This window comes from Atractosteus spatula, chromosome 5 (assembly GCF_055471065.1).
Source record: "Atractosteus spatula isolate fAtrSpa1 chromosome 5, fAtrSpa1.hap1, whole genome shotgun sequence".
Lineage (NCBI taxonomy): Eukaryota > Metazoa > Chordata > Actinopteri > Semionotiformes > Lepisosteidae > Atractosteus > Atractosteus spatula.
Genome location: NC_142710.1, coordinates 11838581 through 11854837, shown reverse-complemented (window position 1 = coordinate 11854837; position 16257 = coordinate 11838581). Strand labels below are relative to the sequence as shown.

At 44.3% G+C, this 16257-nt stretch overlaps 1 pseudogene across 1 annotated transcript; it reads right to left on the bottom strand.

The window, feature by feature from the left end:
• Window positions 1-1122: 1122 nt before the first annotated feature.
• Window positions 1123-5132, bottom strand: LOC148834102 (E3 ubiquitin/ISG15 ligase TRIM25-like; annotated as a pseudogene). Its single transcript, XR_016091069.1, has 5 exons — window positions 4557-5132; window positions 4250-4354; window positions 3690-3911; window positions 3378-3522; window positions 1123-1365 (listed from the first exon to the last, which is right to left on the bottom strand). The product of XR_016091069.1 is annotated as an E3 ubiquitin/ISG15 ligase TRIM25-like (transcript).
• Window positions 5133-16257: the final 11125 nt, after the last annotated feature.

Genomic DNA, 16257 nt, shown 5'->3' with positions numbered 1-16257 from the left:
TGAGGATACACTCTGTGGAAGAGGTAACGGAGATCGCCTGCACTTCTCTGGGAATATGAGGATACACTCTGTGGAAGAGGTAACGGAGATTGCCTGCACTTCTCTGGGAATATGAGGATACGCTCTGTGGAAGAGGTAACGGAGATTGCCTGCACTTCTCTGGGAATATGAGGATACGCTCTGTGGAAGAGGTAACGGAGATTGCCTGCACTTCTCTGGGAATATGAGGATACACTCTGTGGAAGAGGTAACGGAGATTGCCTGCACTTCTCTGGGAATATGAGGATACACTCTGTGGAAGAGCTAATGGAGATCGCCTCAGCTCTGCGGAAGAGGTGATTGAGTTCACCTGCTTAAACCCCTTGTCTCTCCCCTGGTGATCCTGGAGTTTGAGTTCCTCCTGGAGCACCAGCGCAGGCTCTGCACCTCCAAACCGCGAGTCAAAAGCGACCAAGACTGATAGTCCTTCACTTCTTCAGGTGATAGGTCTAGGAGCACACTTTGCCTTTAAAGGCTTCCGATGAAGTTTGACTGGAATAATGCCCAACCGCAAGCTACATTGCTCGGCTTCTACTGTCACTCGAGAGCCCCGTCTTCAGAGCCCTCCTGCCCTCTCGGTAAGGCCTGGCGATTCAGTTCTGCTGTGGCAGAGCCCAATCTTCCTCTTACCCTGCTTCGGTTACTGTCTCCTCCACTGCGTGTTCAGTCTGAACCTCGGTCGTGAACGATCTGAAGAGCTCCCCAGTTTCGGCCTCTCTGCTTCATCAGGCTGCTGTACCCCCTCAGCTATCGCAGTCCTACCTTGCTCTCCAGTCAGTGAGAGACTGCTGTCCCGGTCCTTCGATGTGCCAGCTGCCAGGAGGCTGCTTTCCATTTGTTTGCTCTGTCGTCCACGGTCTGGCTTCAGGAGGAGGCGATGAGAATCCCACTTATCTGACGTACAGTATTTACATGTAACGCTCACGGGGTTCGCCGACGGAAAGAAACAGTCTGGAGGCTCTGGCACGGGTTGGCAGGACGTTTATTAAAGACGCTGAGGGGGGTTCCACACACGGGGACAGGGGAGACACAGCACTGCACCGCACCTGCACAGACACACAAGAGGGAAGAGGGCGTCTCCGTCCCTGAGTCCCGCCCCTCAGCCAGCGTTCCCAGCCTGCCTTGCGTGCGCATGGCCACAGCCCCCATGTGGGCGCTACAGTATTTCGTACAAAAGTACAAAGCTTTGAATAAAACGACAGCGATATTGCCTACCTTTCCTTGCTGTACGTCGCCTGTTTTGAGCCGAGCAGCTCCACCTGAACGATCACAATATGTCGCTACGTCTGTGCAGGGACAGACGCGATGAAATTCAACGTCATCAAACTGCGGGCGGAGAAGGAAATATTCTTTTAAAGTGAATTATCGTCAGACATGCACTCAGCCACTGGGAAAGAAGCACCGACAGGAAGCGTTTGGACCCTGAGCTCTTTTATTATATTAAGTTGTGATTTAAACATCAGAAATACAAAAAAGGAGACAAAATATTAAAAAAGATACGAAAACAGACGCACTTCACAGCAAGAGGAATTACAAAAAGCTAAAAATTAAACTTTTTACATTATTCCATTGTATGTCTTGCCTTTTGATTCCTTAAATTTCGAATAGAATTGAAATAAAAAGGAATTCCACCTTAAAAGCATGAATAGAGGGAGCAGTATTAGACCATTTACTCTTGTGGGTGAAGGCGCCCCTGAAGTCGCACCTGCGCTGCGTCACAGAAGAGCGACTGCGGGGAGTTTAGGGCTCAGGGACTCGTGAGTTTTCACAGTAAAACAGTAACATGAACGCGCTTATTTAGACAGGTGAAATGTTCATTTATTTTAGAGAATTGTTGCTTTCGTGCTTGCATTTCGCTGGAGAACCGATAAATTACATTCTTACTTCTCTAAACACGAGAAAAAGGTTCAATTGCTTTCTGCTGATGTACTGTATCTAGTTACAAAACACAGTTCTGAAAAGCTCTCTGTGTAAAGGTGTCTGTTTCAGAGCTGATCCTCCAGTACCTGAGCCTGTGTGCCTGTGTCCAGTGTGGACTGGAGAGCTCTCTGTGTAAAGGTGTCTGTTTCAGAGCTGATCCTCCAGTACCTGAGCCTGTGTGCCTGTGTCCAGTGTGGACTGGAGAGCAGTGGGTGTCCTTCAGTGGGACCGGCTGCTTCACTGTAACACCTCTATCTGGAGGAGCAGAGGGACAGACATCCTGTCTCTCTCCCTCTTCTCTGCTCTCCTTTCACCCTCTTCCTCCCTTAACAAGTCCTTCCTCTCCTCTTAGTCTCTCACAGGTAGTGAATTTCGAGCTCCTGTCTCAGACTGTTGTGTTCAGTGTCTTGTGTGTCTGCAGGCTCCTAGTTGTCAGTGTAGATTCTAGTTTACAGGTTTAACAGGATTACAATCCTCTGTTTCACAATGATGGAGTCCTGACACAGTGATAGGGTCTTCAATCTGTGTATTGGGGACCCCAAGATATGGGTCAGTGTTGGTGTCCCCACAGTGTGCCACAGTGTTGGGGTCCAGTTCCTTATCAATCCTGATAAGCACAAAGCCCATCTGTGGGACATTTTTCCCACAACATTAAACACATCAGCTGTGTATAAAGCAGGAGTTACAACATGTCCCCCTGTTAGAGTAAGAGCCTGTATTGACCCCTGTGACCCTGCTGTGACCTTTGTAAATGACAAGTTCCTGTCAGTGACAACAGACTCACCTGCATGTTTGCGAAGCCCCTCAAACTCTGCAAACAGAGAGAAAGATGTTAGAGAGCTGAGAGCACATTCCTGCTGGAGTCTGGTCTCCAGTTGTGCAGTGTTGTGTGCTGTAGTGCTGTGCTGATCTCTCAGGCAGGACAGTAACACACAGGAGTGTGTTGTCTGGCCAGTGGAGCTGTGGGTCTGTAAGAGACACTGACAGCTCATCCAGCTTGTTATCACACAGTCCAGCTCCACACCTCCCACTGTCTCCAGTACAAAGACAAGGACAGGAGTGACTGAGCAGCCTCCTCACAGGAGTCTGAGCCCTTTCTCTGTTCCAGAGCTTCTGACTGTGAAGCACTGAGGCAGAGCTGAGGCTCAGGGACAGAGAGCAGTTCAAACTCCACTGTGGGAGGAGCAGCATCACACAGCACTTTCTCCAGCTGAACACACCCCTGACACACAAGATCACCCTGCTGCACACCTGATCTCAACACAGACAGCAGTGAGACACACCTGTTCACACACCTGATCTCAACACAGATGGAGAAGAAGAGACACACCTGATTCTTCATAGTAGATTGATTTACTGATATTTACTGATACAGGTGTTTTAAACCTCATAGACAAGCTGTGTTCAGTAATACTCACTGACTCCAGGCACTTTCTCCACTTCCTCTCTGAGTCTGTCCTCCAGCTGACACACAGCCCTCCTCACAGCCCCCAGACAGAGATCAGGGTGAACAGTGATGTCAGACCAGTCCTTGGGGTGTGGAGGGGAGCACAGGGAGGGAAACTCTACAGCAGGAGAGACTCAGAGTCATGGGGGGTCACAGCCTTCTAAGGCAATAAGTCACCTGTGAGTCTGAAACCTAGAGCCCAGTATAGATCACTAAGAGTCACACAGTGAGCTCTCTCTGCTCTCTGCAGATACTGTATCTGCTCTTTACAGTGTGTGCTGACCTTTAGGAAGTGGATGTGGTCCTCAGTGTGGTAGAGCTACTCCAGCTCAGTGTTTCTCCTCTTTAGCTCAGTGATTTCCTGCTCCAGCTCTTTAATGATCCCTTCAGCCCTCCTCTCTGCTGCTCTCTGCTTCTCCTCTATCAGCTCAATGAGCTCAGCCAAGCTTCTGTCAATGGAGACCTGGAGAGCAGTGAAGAACTGTAAACTGTCCTTAATCTCTCTCTGTGCACAGCTGTGAGGAGACACCAGGAGACTTCATGAGGTAACAGGAAGGAGTAAAGTAACACTGAAATGAGACAGCTAATAAATTAATTGCATGTACAGTAAATAAATCATCTCATTACAAAAATACTTTACATCTTGGAAGGGATACACTCCACACACCACTGTAATCTTCTCACACTTGGGTGATACACAGCGTATCTTTTCCTTTACCTGGACTCAGTTTTATCTTCCTCATTCTTTTTATCTTCCCAGTCTTCCTAAGTGTCCTCTCTCTGTGGAGGAGAGAGCAGTGACCCCAGCACTGAGCCCTGCAGTACCCCCTCAGAAGGATTGACAGGACTCACTTTGCTGAGCTCCACTGCCTGTTTGATCTCTTCTACCTTCTTCAGTCTGTCCTGGATCATCTGTTGTACCTCTGCCACAGTCTTCCTCAGCTGAGTCTGTGGACAAACAGGGAAACAGAGACACTGAATTCACTACTGTTGGTACTCAAACACTGGACTGAAATTCAAATAAAACCACAACTGAAGCTTTGCTATAGGAATATCAGTTCGTGAAGTAATATCCCAGCTCATGATCAATAACCTAGTGATAAATCTACTTTGTGAAAGTTTTATATAAAATATTCAGTCCTAAACCCACCTTTTTCTCTCTGCATTCCTGCTCTAAAGGGACAGTGCTGTGTGTCCTGTGGTCATTCTCAGTACACAGCACACAAACACAGGTCTGGTCAGTCCTGCAGAACAGCTCCAGGAGTCTCTCATGCTTCTCACACAGCCTGTCCTCAAGGCTCTCCACAGGCTCAATCAGTCTGTGCTTCTTCAGTTTAACAAGGTCATAGTGAGGCTGGATGTGAGCTGAACAGTATGACATCTGACACATCAGACAGGATTTCACAGCCTTGAGTTTTCTCCCAGTGCAGGAATCACAGGACACTTCTCCAGGTTCAGCACAAAGTCCTTCATCACTGCTGACTCTGGTCCTCTTGAACTGCTCAGTGATTTCTGCCAGACTTCTGTTCACACGGAGATCAGGTCTTATAGGAAATGTCTTCTTACACATTGGACACTGACACACATCACTGCTGTCCCAGTATCCTCTAATACAGGCCAGACAGAAGCTGTGTCCACATGGAGTGGACACGGGGCTGGTGAATGTGTCCAGACAGATAGAGCACTGGAACTGCTCTTCAGACAGGACACTGCTGGGTGAGGCCATTCCTGAGCACAGAGAAGCATAAACAGAGATGATCAGAGGAGAAGATCTGCACCTTCTCAATACAACACAAACATCTCAAATATCTCAGAGCTGACCTGGATGAACAGAGGCTTCATACAGAGGCTCAGCAGAAGAGTTTGTATTTACAGATCTACACACAGACATCACACTGATACATGCTAGCTTTGGTGTTTTAGTGGTGTTAAAAGACCACAACACAGTTTGGTGTGGCATCACGGAGGGTTCGATTTATTTGCAACACCAGGAGCTGTATGAGAGAAGTTATAAAATGTATGAACAGACACAGTGACATGAGTCCATGAACAATTATCTAAATCACCCAAAAACCTTAAATCACATACTACTGTTTATACAGTAATCCATTGCTGTGCACAATTGACCTCAGGCAGTTATCTGTATACATCTTTAACCTGCGCAGCCCCTGAATCTTGAGTATCTGTGAGCTGGAGATGTATCTGAGAGCTGAGGATGTATCTGAGAGCTGCGAAGTGTGGTTGTGCAAGAGTCCTTTTCCCAGGAGGAGGAGAGAGAGAAGCCAAGAGCTCTGATCACGTTCTGTCTCAGCCTCCTCTGTGAGTGATGTGTCTGCAATTCCTCTTCCATTCTGCATTGGGCTCTTGCAGATATCTGATTGTGCAGAGAAGTGTTAGTGATAGTGGTTTCCTATATACATGTGATGCAATTTAGTGAAAGAAAAATGAATAAATTAAAACGATAAAATGTCAACACTGTTCACCAGAGTTAATTTCGTATACATCAATTTTAATCCATAAAGACGATGATAAAGAGTAAATATCTTAGACTAAACATTGAGAAGTTGAGAGAGAGGTGCGAGTGATGTGTCCACATTTTCTTTCATATTACTGCATTGGGCTTTAATGTTTATTGATAGTTGATATCACTAGTATATATTGATACGTTATTGATATTTGTAAATATCAATAAATTGTATTGGTGGTTTCCTAAATGTGATAGTCATTAGTTAAAGTCACAAATAAATGAATTAAAGTATGTTGAATTAAGTAAAATTACTTAACATAATTAAAGTTAAAATAAAAAACAATAAATTAAAATTATATTATGTCAAGACTGAGTGTTCACCTGCATTAATTTTGCAAAATCAAATGTTTGTTTACTATCTTTATCCATTTTAGCCAACAAAATGCAGACAAAAATAACCCACAATGATGATGACGCAGACTTAATTAAAATTAAAATCACCCAGATGCCTGCACTGATAACTCCCAGCTAGTCAACAAATTAAATAGAAAATTAAGCACGAATTAACCGTATTTTTACTGTAAGGCTTTGACTTTAATCATGGTTATGGTTGCATTTCTCAGGGCTTACAAGAGTTAGTGTGATAAAAGTTTTAGGCACATCTTTAAATTTTATTCCAGCTGAATGTAGTGGTTTCACCAATAGGAAGCAATTATTCTTCATTTCCAAAACTCCAAACAGCATTAATACTATATTTTTATTTCTGTTTAAAATGCGGGTATAGTATTATCAGCAGTTCACGTTTCACAGTAGGTGTAACCCTAGCACTAATTTCAGTTTTAACCAACCACGGTAGCTGAACACAGTACAATCCTCAAATACAGTTGAAGTAGAAAGCTGTGATTGAATTGAAAGGACATCTAATTTGCTGAATGTATCTTACACAGTGTAGCGGCGAGGCTTAATAATAAGGCAGAATTAAGTGTTTCTGAGCTTCCCAAATGAGGCCCCATTTCTCTGTTCATCTCTGTGGTGCAGCCACAGAGAGACCATTAGTGCAGGGTGATTTAAGGTTTCCTAGGACAGCTCCCAAAGGGGGATGCACTTAGCTAAGCCTGGCTATCATGATCAATGGTCATCCATTGGCGCCTATCTGTCTAGGGAGTGCCAGTTGGACATCTGGACTGCATTACTAAGTGTCAGGACTAAGTGACTCATATCTCACCTTAATCAACCAATCAGGGACTGGTAGGGCCGAGTAACCCACGTGGGACTCTGATGCCCATGGAACTTTCAGCCAATCGACGAGCTGAAGTTCCTCCAGGTAAAAACAGGCAACACAGAGAGCCTGGGAGATTCAGTGAGATTCAGAAGGAGAGATTCAGTAAGATTCTGGAGAGGATTCTGTGGACTGTTCTAAAGGGAATTCAAAGGAGAATTCCAGGGCAGGACGGCCCAGGAGCAGAAGGCTCCCAAGGGCAGGACATTCTCGCAGCGCGCCTCCTGACCATCCTGAGACTCAGCCCGGACAACCACGGAACGGCCAGTGTGTCCGAGTGCCAGAACTTTCCTTTGTTCTAAGAGTCTAGAGCGGAGGTTGCCAGAGAGTAACCAGAGGATCCACCCGAGGTTAGCAACAGCAGCAAGCCTCGTGAACAGGTCGGAACTGTGGACAGCTGAATCACTATTCAGAACTAGCGCTTCATCAGGAACGAACTGGTCCTCTTCCTGACTTGCTGGGACCCACAGTCATCTTTTCTCCTGTGCACAAACTGTGCTAGTTAAAGCCAACACTAACTAGCCGGTCTTCAGTGAGCATCAGCAGCGCACCGTCGCAAGCCGCACAGCACAGCCTGGCACGGAGCCAGAGAGCGCGGATTGGACAGCAACAAGCCTGCAACTGTTTCTTTGTGCCCGCAGGAGATCTGAATCCCCAGAGATTGGATGAGTATTCAACTTCACTGCATTACTGCTCGAGAATTCAATTGTTATCCCAACCAGTTGATATCAATTTAATTCCTAAGAGTTATGTACTTGTTTTGAGTATCTAATGTAGAAGTTATAACCAAGTTCATTTACGAAACGGTCTAAATGAATGATATACTGAACGTATGTCCTCTTGAGATGTGTAACACTTCGAAACTGATTGAATATATACCTTTTGTATTCTGATAACCCTCTCGATAAGATCTGTTAGGTTTATATGCATATTCTGTGTATTAATAAATGTATCCTCGTGTATTAGTACCTGTGTGTGTGAGTTGTTTGAGTTATGTCGCATGGTTGGATTCTAAAGCCATCAAAAGAATCAACTTTGTGATTTACTGCTACAATTAATAATTGTCTCAGTAAATGCCCAAACCCTACAGAACTGGTGCCTTCAGAGAGCCACTATGATTACATATTTGGCGTCCCTGAACCGGTTATTTTTCCCTACAACAGCAATCGTCCATTTAATGCTTTTTAGAAGAATGTATTTGACTTCTGGATAAGACTGCTTCAACCAGTCTTATAAGAGCTCAGAAGAAGTGACTGGCGAGAATAAGGGTTAAAAATCCGGAAAGCTATAGTATCACTATATCCTGGGCTCGGGTTGTATTCCTTATGCAGGGATTTGGCCAATGGGGAGCAATTATGTTAGGAATGCTCAAGGGGTTTTGAGCTGTACTGCCAAGAACGTACCGTGTTATAAGCAAGGTAATGCCCAACACAGATAATCTGACTGCATTACTCTGTAAAACTGTTTAATGTGGCGTGTGTTTAACATACTGTACAGTAAATCTAATTGTAATCATTTAAATCTGTATTTATCCATTAGTGCTTTCATGAGCTTCTCATGATGTTCAGTATCACTAACACATTTTCATTTTCTCCCATTAAATGCAGTTTGCAGACTTATTAGGTTTTAATTTTATGTTTATTTATTTTAATTTAGGCTTTGATTGAAAAACATGTTATAAATAGTGCTTTAAAAATGTTGTACTTAAAAGCAAATACATTAAAAAAAAAGAGTTCCATTGTTTTGACAGAGAAGATGCCGATATGAAAGCTGTAACTGATCTTCCTCAAGCCACTAACCCTACTCTAGAAGAGAAGGAAAGACTGAACCCACTGCAACTGCAGCCAGAAGAGATCAGGAGGAAAAGCAGAAGGAGTGTTTATGAGATTGAGAAGAGAACAGATGGAAGAAGGAGGAAAAACATGCTCATTACTTATACAATTTTGGAAAAAGAAATTAGAATTTAAATTGATCAGTAAGTTAAATGGTGTAATTATGGACAGTCCTAGAGCAATATCTTCTCAAGTTGCTGACTTCTATAAAACCTGTGTTCAGCAGGGCAGGAGAATTCAGACATTGGCTCCACAAGGATATGCGCTGGATGTGTGGATGAGTCATTTCAATAGCAATGTGACCAACAGATCACACAGAGTGAAATCAAGACAAACATTTTTCATCTGAAAGACGATACATCTCCTGAGAATGAAGTCCTGATGAGCGTATTTTACAACGTCTTCCAAGATGTGTTGATGGACCTCCTATTTGGTATCTTGAAGAAATCTATACAAACGACAGAAATGCCCTCTCCTTAAAACACGGAGTGATCTCTCTTACACCCAAACCCAACAAGGACCGTTTCATATTAGGTTTATTCCAGGCTGAAAAAAAGAAGAAAGAGAACACAACGTTTCGGCCGTGGAGCCTTCTTCAGGTGTCACAGGAATAAACCTGTGACTTGTTCCTTTGCAGCCTGCGCACGCTGACGCAGCTGCCCACCTGTTTAATATTAGACCACCGGAGACAATACTGAACTGCGATGTGACGCTGTTGTCTTAATACTTGCAGACAGGCTGAAGAAAGACCTGAATCACATCATTCATGAGGCACAATCTGGCTGGTGAAAGGCAGACATACAGTAGATGTAATAATGTTAATTTTAAATTTGGTGGATCCAGTGATCTTATGAAAAATGACAGCGGAACACAAACATGAGCTCGGAATTGGTTTGTTTTTTTTTTGCTCGGGTCTTTACTTTCAGGAAGCTGTTAAAGGGGACCTCCAGTACCAATGTCACAGACCTGTCATTAGATGTCAGTGCCAAAATAAAACAATTGACAGCATAGATACATGTTACAAATTTCAAATTAAGCACCGCGTTATGAACTTTGTGACAATACAGTAATGCCACCATGTTTTTGTGAAATGCTGCTCTCGCGCGCCACACACGAGAGCGCGAGATCCCGTGAATTGTGATGCTGTGCGGCCCTGCCTGCTCACTGGCCCCTGAACATGCAAAGGAAAACTAGGTCTAGAACCACTTTGAGCATTTTTGGGCTTTCTCAGCTCAGGTTTATATTTTAAACCACACTCCGATCTCAGGCATTTGGCCGTGTAGAACACAACGGAGGATCGGAACAACGGGAAGCCGGACCGTTCCTTTTCCAAGGGATTGTCAACTATCCCAGAGATGGGTAATAACATTGGGCTCTGATGTCAGTGCGATCGACATGTCTCTCCACAAGATTCAGCGCGATGTACAAGCAAATAATTACAGGCTGCGCAGCAGGCATTTCACGTTCAACGTGATCTGCAAGATGAGTTAACAAGGAAGCAGTATTTATCGATTAAATAGACTCGACGTTGATATGTTGAATTTGATTGCCTTCATTCAAATCTGCATTAAAAATAAAGTATCAAAAAACACTAGAACTCCTTGAATGTGTAAGTTTCATACCTTTATATAAAGTAATACAGTAGGAGATACATAATACGTAATAACAGAAGTGGTCTACTGCCTGTGCTCTATCGCATCGGAAATAGATAAAGAAATCAACAGAATTTACGTAATTAGTACATGTTCAAAATTTGAAATTGCATGCCCACCCTTAGCAATTCGAATAAGTACTCCGATTGAACTTTGACATTACAGCAGACAACTGATGATGTAAAGTATTTAAGTAACTCTTATCCTACCTGGGGAAAAAAACTGAAATTATCTTATTATCTTGCCCGTGTAACCAAGTAAAAAAAAAATGAACCTTTACCAAATCCTGACTCACTCTATGTAAATAGTTTTATTTGTGTTGCATTGTTCATGTACTGTATGTTATGTTGCATACACGCTGGAGAACTGTGTTGATGACTGTTCTGTCACTTTAAGAGACTTCGCGAGTTGGTGATGTCGTCATCGCGAACCTCTCAGTCCGTACTTTGTGAACTGTGGAGGAGAGTGATATTTTAGTTGCTCTGAGAAAAAAAAAATGATGAATAACCAATAGAATCATATCAACATTCTACTGTGCAGTTTTTTTATGTTCAGTTGAGTACTGTAAGCATTAAGTGACTCCATTACACTGGTATATTGTAGGGAAATACTTTGTCAGTTTTATGTGAGACAGCTTCCTATAGAGGCCCGTTTCCGCTAGGGAGTAAAAAAAAAACGAGCTATGGTATCTCGCAAATTGCGACTTTGGATCTCAGAATTCTGAGTTTATATCTTGCAATTGCGACTTAAAATCTCAGAATTACGACTTTATTCTCGTAATTACGAATTAATATCTCGCAATTGCGACATAGAATCTCAGAATTACAACTTTATCGCTCAAATATGAGTTTATATCTCACAATTGCGACTTCGAAATAGCCCACATTTCATGGTCTGTCCTTTTATTGTAACGGATTCGGGCTCTAGGGCTTGTGCCCTCGCCGCTCCCACCCTACTTCGGGCCTCACTGCATTGGCTCGAACCCAGGTCCTGCCAGCTGAGCTAAAGAACACTTTCTTTAACCCCGGCGGCCAGCAGCCCTGTTCTGCGCAGGGGAGGGCGGTGCCGTCACCACACTGCAACAAGATCGTACAACCTGCATGTTGGCCGCTCTGTTACACTATATTTTTGAATCGTACAGGATCATAGGATCTATAGGCCTGAAGACTTGTCTTGTACAGTGCCCTGATAAAAATCAAATTAATTACACCAGTGGTTCTCAAACTTTTCGGACCAAGTACCACCCCTAATCCAACCGAAGCATCCAAGTACCACCTACAAGTCATCTTCTCATAGGAACCCCAGAAATTCTCAATGACCAACATGAGCGCGAATGCACACACTCACACATACATATAATAAATATTATAATAAAGTTTCTGATATAGCGCCTTTAAAGGTGGCTTCTCAAAGTGTTTTACAGAAAAAAAAAACATTAACAACAACTAATAAAAAAAAGCACCATTTCAGTGAGAGGGGTGAGCCTGTTTAGTCGAGCAAAGCAGATGTGAATTAATTTTTCGAGCCTTGATACAATTCACAACAGAGTCTAACAGATATTAAATCGTTGGGCATTTTCTTGACGGCAAAGGTCTCACGGTGGATGTTGTAATGCGTACATTAATTTCTGGAGCAACCTCTCTAATTCGTGCAACTACACCGTTATGTCGGCTTGTCATTGCTCTAGCACCGTCTGTACAAACTCGATGCCAAGTCGATGCCATTCTCTTCGATAAATTCATTCAGAAGCTGAAATATGTGCTCTCCTGTAGTTCCTGTTGGTAGCGGTTTACAGAACAGAAAGTCCTCACGGGACACGCCCTCAAACTCGTATCTAACGTAAACGAGCAAATTGGCCAAATCGACTACAGACTCATCTAATTGCAGTGAAAAACATCTGCTCATCTTAACGCGCTCTGTCAGCGTACTTTTGATATAATCCTTCATATCAATAATTCTATGAATGACTGTGTCTTTCAGGGGGAGGGGGGCAGCAGGTCGAGCTGTTTAGCAGCTTTTTCTCCACACATAATACGTGTCGGCTCTTTTGCCAACGGGAAATAAGGTTCTTCAAAAATAGTGTAGCTTACCTGCTTTAGCAGTACGCAAGCTTGCATTTTTCCGCGTTTCCGTTTTTATTTCCGTATTTAAAGTTTTTATTTCATGCGCATGGGAGCGAAACACAGAGACGCTCGGTGTATTTTTCTCAAATTAGAACAGTTCTTAAATATTTTTCTTTTATCACGCTTTCCTGTGCTCACAAGATTACCTGCGTTCGTAGCACGTATTTCTACGCATTCCTGTGTTTACAACATTGGCATTGTTCCAAAATCACGCACATTCTCCTTTCTCCCTATTTGCTGGAGATACAGTAGCTTTTTTTAAAATACAATTGGTCACTTGCGTCCGTAGCACACATTCCTATAGAGTGGTATAGAATTACAGAGTATCTCTTGTGTCCACTGAACTATTAGCGCACGCTCTATCGTAGCACGTAGGCTGCGTATTCGACACGTATTAAAATACAAAATATGAAAACCCGTCCTGATTTTTCAGCGCACACGACACAGTTCCAGGGTCATTTGGCGTACCACCTGGCGGCACTCAACGTACCACTGCCGGTACGCATATCACAGTTTGAGAACCACTGCGTTACACTAATTTTTATAGAATCCCATTTCCGCCAGTGAGGCTTCCATAACACCCAGATGGAATAGTGGACGATGGGCTTTTTAAAAGGGTTTTTATTTAAACACCAAAAATACAAAAAAAAGACAGAATATGAAAAAAAGATACAGAAATAGACACATCACACCCAGAGGAATTTACAATTATAAAAGCTGAAACTTATATTTTTTACATATTTCCATTGTGTCTTGCCTTTTGATTCTTTAAATTTCTAATAGAATTTAAAGTTAAAAAAAGGAATTGGACTTTAAAAGCGTGAAGAGAGGGAGCAGTATCACATATTAGACAGTATTAGACCATTTACTTTTGTGGATTAAGCATTTCGTCAAAATAATAAGAACATATCCTTTATCCAAATCAGGTCTAACAAAATATAAAACATCACAATCTTTCAATTTAACGTTTACCCTTAAAGTTTTTAACATCACATTTGGCAAATCTATCCAAACCAGTTTTGTATATATGCAGTCAACAAACAAATGTAACAGAGTTTCCTCCTCATTATTACACAATACACATCGCGTTCGTGTTGAAATCTAGAAAGTGGTCAGTTTAACAGGATAAAATCTATGACTGATCTGAAATGAAATTTCTTTAACTTTATTTGTAAGACAATAAATATCAGCAATCGTCCAAACTAATCTCCAGTTTATACTCCTCAACATTGTATTCGAAAAGGAGACACCAGAAGGCATACAATATGAATTGCACACGTTCCTAATATAATTCTTATTGCATTTTTATCTTTTATATCTACTCCATCCAGAAAGAAGTGATCAGAGAAATAAGAAGAAACTCTAGCGGTCTTTACACAGCCCCGCCCCTCTCGGGCAGAGCGTCAGAGACAGAAGCATACTCCCGGCGAGTGACGGGAATCTCCCCGTTTTCAGGTACACGGTCTTTTGCCAGATGAGCAACCTGGCCCGGCTACGTTTATTGCTGGTGCCAGAAGCGATGTCAAGCTTGTGAGATATGAACTCGGAAATACGAGATTTTAAGTCACAATTCTGAGATCTAAAGTCACAATTCCGAGATACAATTGTGCGTTTTTTTTAAAAAAAAGCTGTTAATGTGGTAGCCCATTAACAGCTAAGCTTCAAAGAACACTCCAAACGAACACAGGTCTATTTTCATGAGCAGGGTCAGCTGCTGGTTACCTTACGGTCCCTCGGACTCCCCCCCGGCTACAACTCCCAGCCTGCTGGTCGTCAGTCCCCTCTACAGTTCACAAAGGACGGACTCTCGGTTCGTGAGGAAATGAACTCATGATCGGTTAGATGTAATGGGTTTGCAGTTCAAATTTATTTTGGCGGATTCATCAGGTGATCTCTGTAGCCTCAAAATGTGCAATAGAAAATACTGTAACGCAACGGGGGCTCAGGCGGGCGCCCTTGCCGCATTAGGTCGGCCCCCCCACCGTCCGGGACTCGAACCCGGGACTTCCGCGTCACTCAACAGGGACCCAGCCCGGTGAGCCAAAGAGAGATCTCTCTACAGCCCAGTAGCTGTAGTCCTGCTATCACAGGGAAGAGCGGTGACGTCACCTGCTCTGGTAAACCGGCTCTTACACACCCTGATGGCCATATGCGTTACACTCTCCCCCGCTTAACTCGCCATCCCCAGCAAAGGACTATCCCACCCCACTCTGACACCAATGTAATGCAACAGGGTTCAGGTGGGCGCCCTTGCCACATTAGGTCAGCCCTGCACTGTCAGGGGCTCAAACCCAGGACTCCCATGTCACTCAGCAGGGACCCAGCCCGGTGAGCCAAAGAGAGATCTCTCTACAGCCCAGTAGCTGTAGTCCTGCTATCACAGGGAAGGGCGGCGACGTCACCTGCTCTGGTAAACCGGCTCTTACACACCCTGATGGCCATATGCGTTACAATAATAATGTTCAAATTCCCTAAACTACAGTTTTTAATGGTCAAGGGCTAAGTTTTAATTGCAACAAAGACAAGTGAGTCCCAAGCAAATACACTGACCCACGGTGCGAGGGAGCAGCATCCTGAAACTGAGGACAGGGGCTCGGCCTTCAAGACCACAACAAAATCAGACAAAATGGTGGAGTAGCTTTCTCAGCGCAGCAAAGAGGGACTGAGTGAGGCAGAGCAGGGACAACCAAGGACTCTGCTACGAGAGTTTGCAGATGTGTTTGCTGGAAGAGAGGAAGACTGTACTCGTACAAACAAAGCTCAGCGCACCATCGACACTGGTGAAGCAAGACCCATCTGCATCCCTCCCCCCGCCTGGCCATCCTCAAGAGAGCCGAGGCAGAGGAAGCAGTCCGGGGTCTGACTGCAGCAGGGGAGATCGAGCCCTCTGACAGGCCCTGATCTCCCCCTGCAGAAGGACGCTTCACTGCTGGTCTGTACAGACTACAAGGACTCAACAACGTCACCAAGAAGGACTCTTGTCCCCTGAGCCACACTGACGAGGTGCTGGATTATGTCTCAGGGTAGCGCTGGTTCAGCTCTCTGGACCTGTACAGCAGCTACCGGCAAGTTGAGGTGCCCAGAGGTCAGGCCAGAGACTGCCTTCTCCAGAGGTCAGGGCTGTGGCAACACACGCTCCAGCCTTCTGGACTGTGCCCTGCCCAGCCAGCTCTGAGCGGCTGATGGGAAGGGAGCTCAGTGGCGTGCCCAGGTCAGAGTGCCCGGTGTGCCTGGATGACCCTCATTCTCCAGGTCCTGGACAAGTGAAGAAAGGTCAGGGACCTCATGAGGAGGACAGGTCTCAAGACTCACTGAAGACATGAATCTCCTACAGTAAGAGACTGGTTTCCTGGGAGCTTCTGAGCCAGAAGGGGTCTCCACAGCCCCTGAAGAGGAGCCACAGTAAACTCCTGGCCAGCCCCCCGGTCAGTTCAGGATGTGAGAAGTTTCATTGGACCGGCCTCCTACTACTGCTGGTTTGTCCCCTAGTTTGCTGAT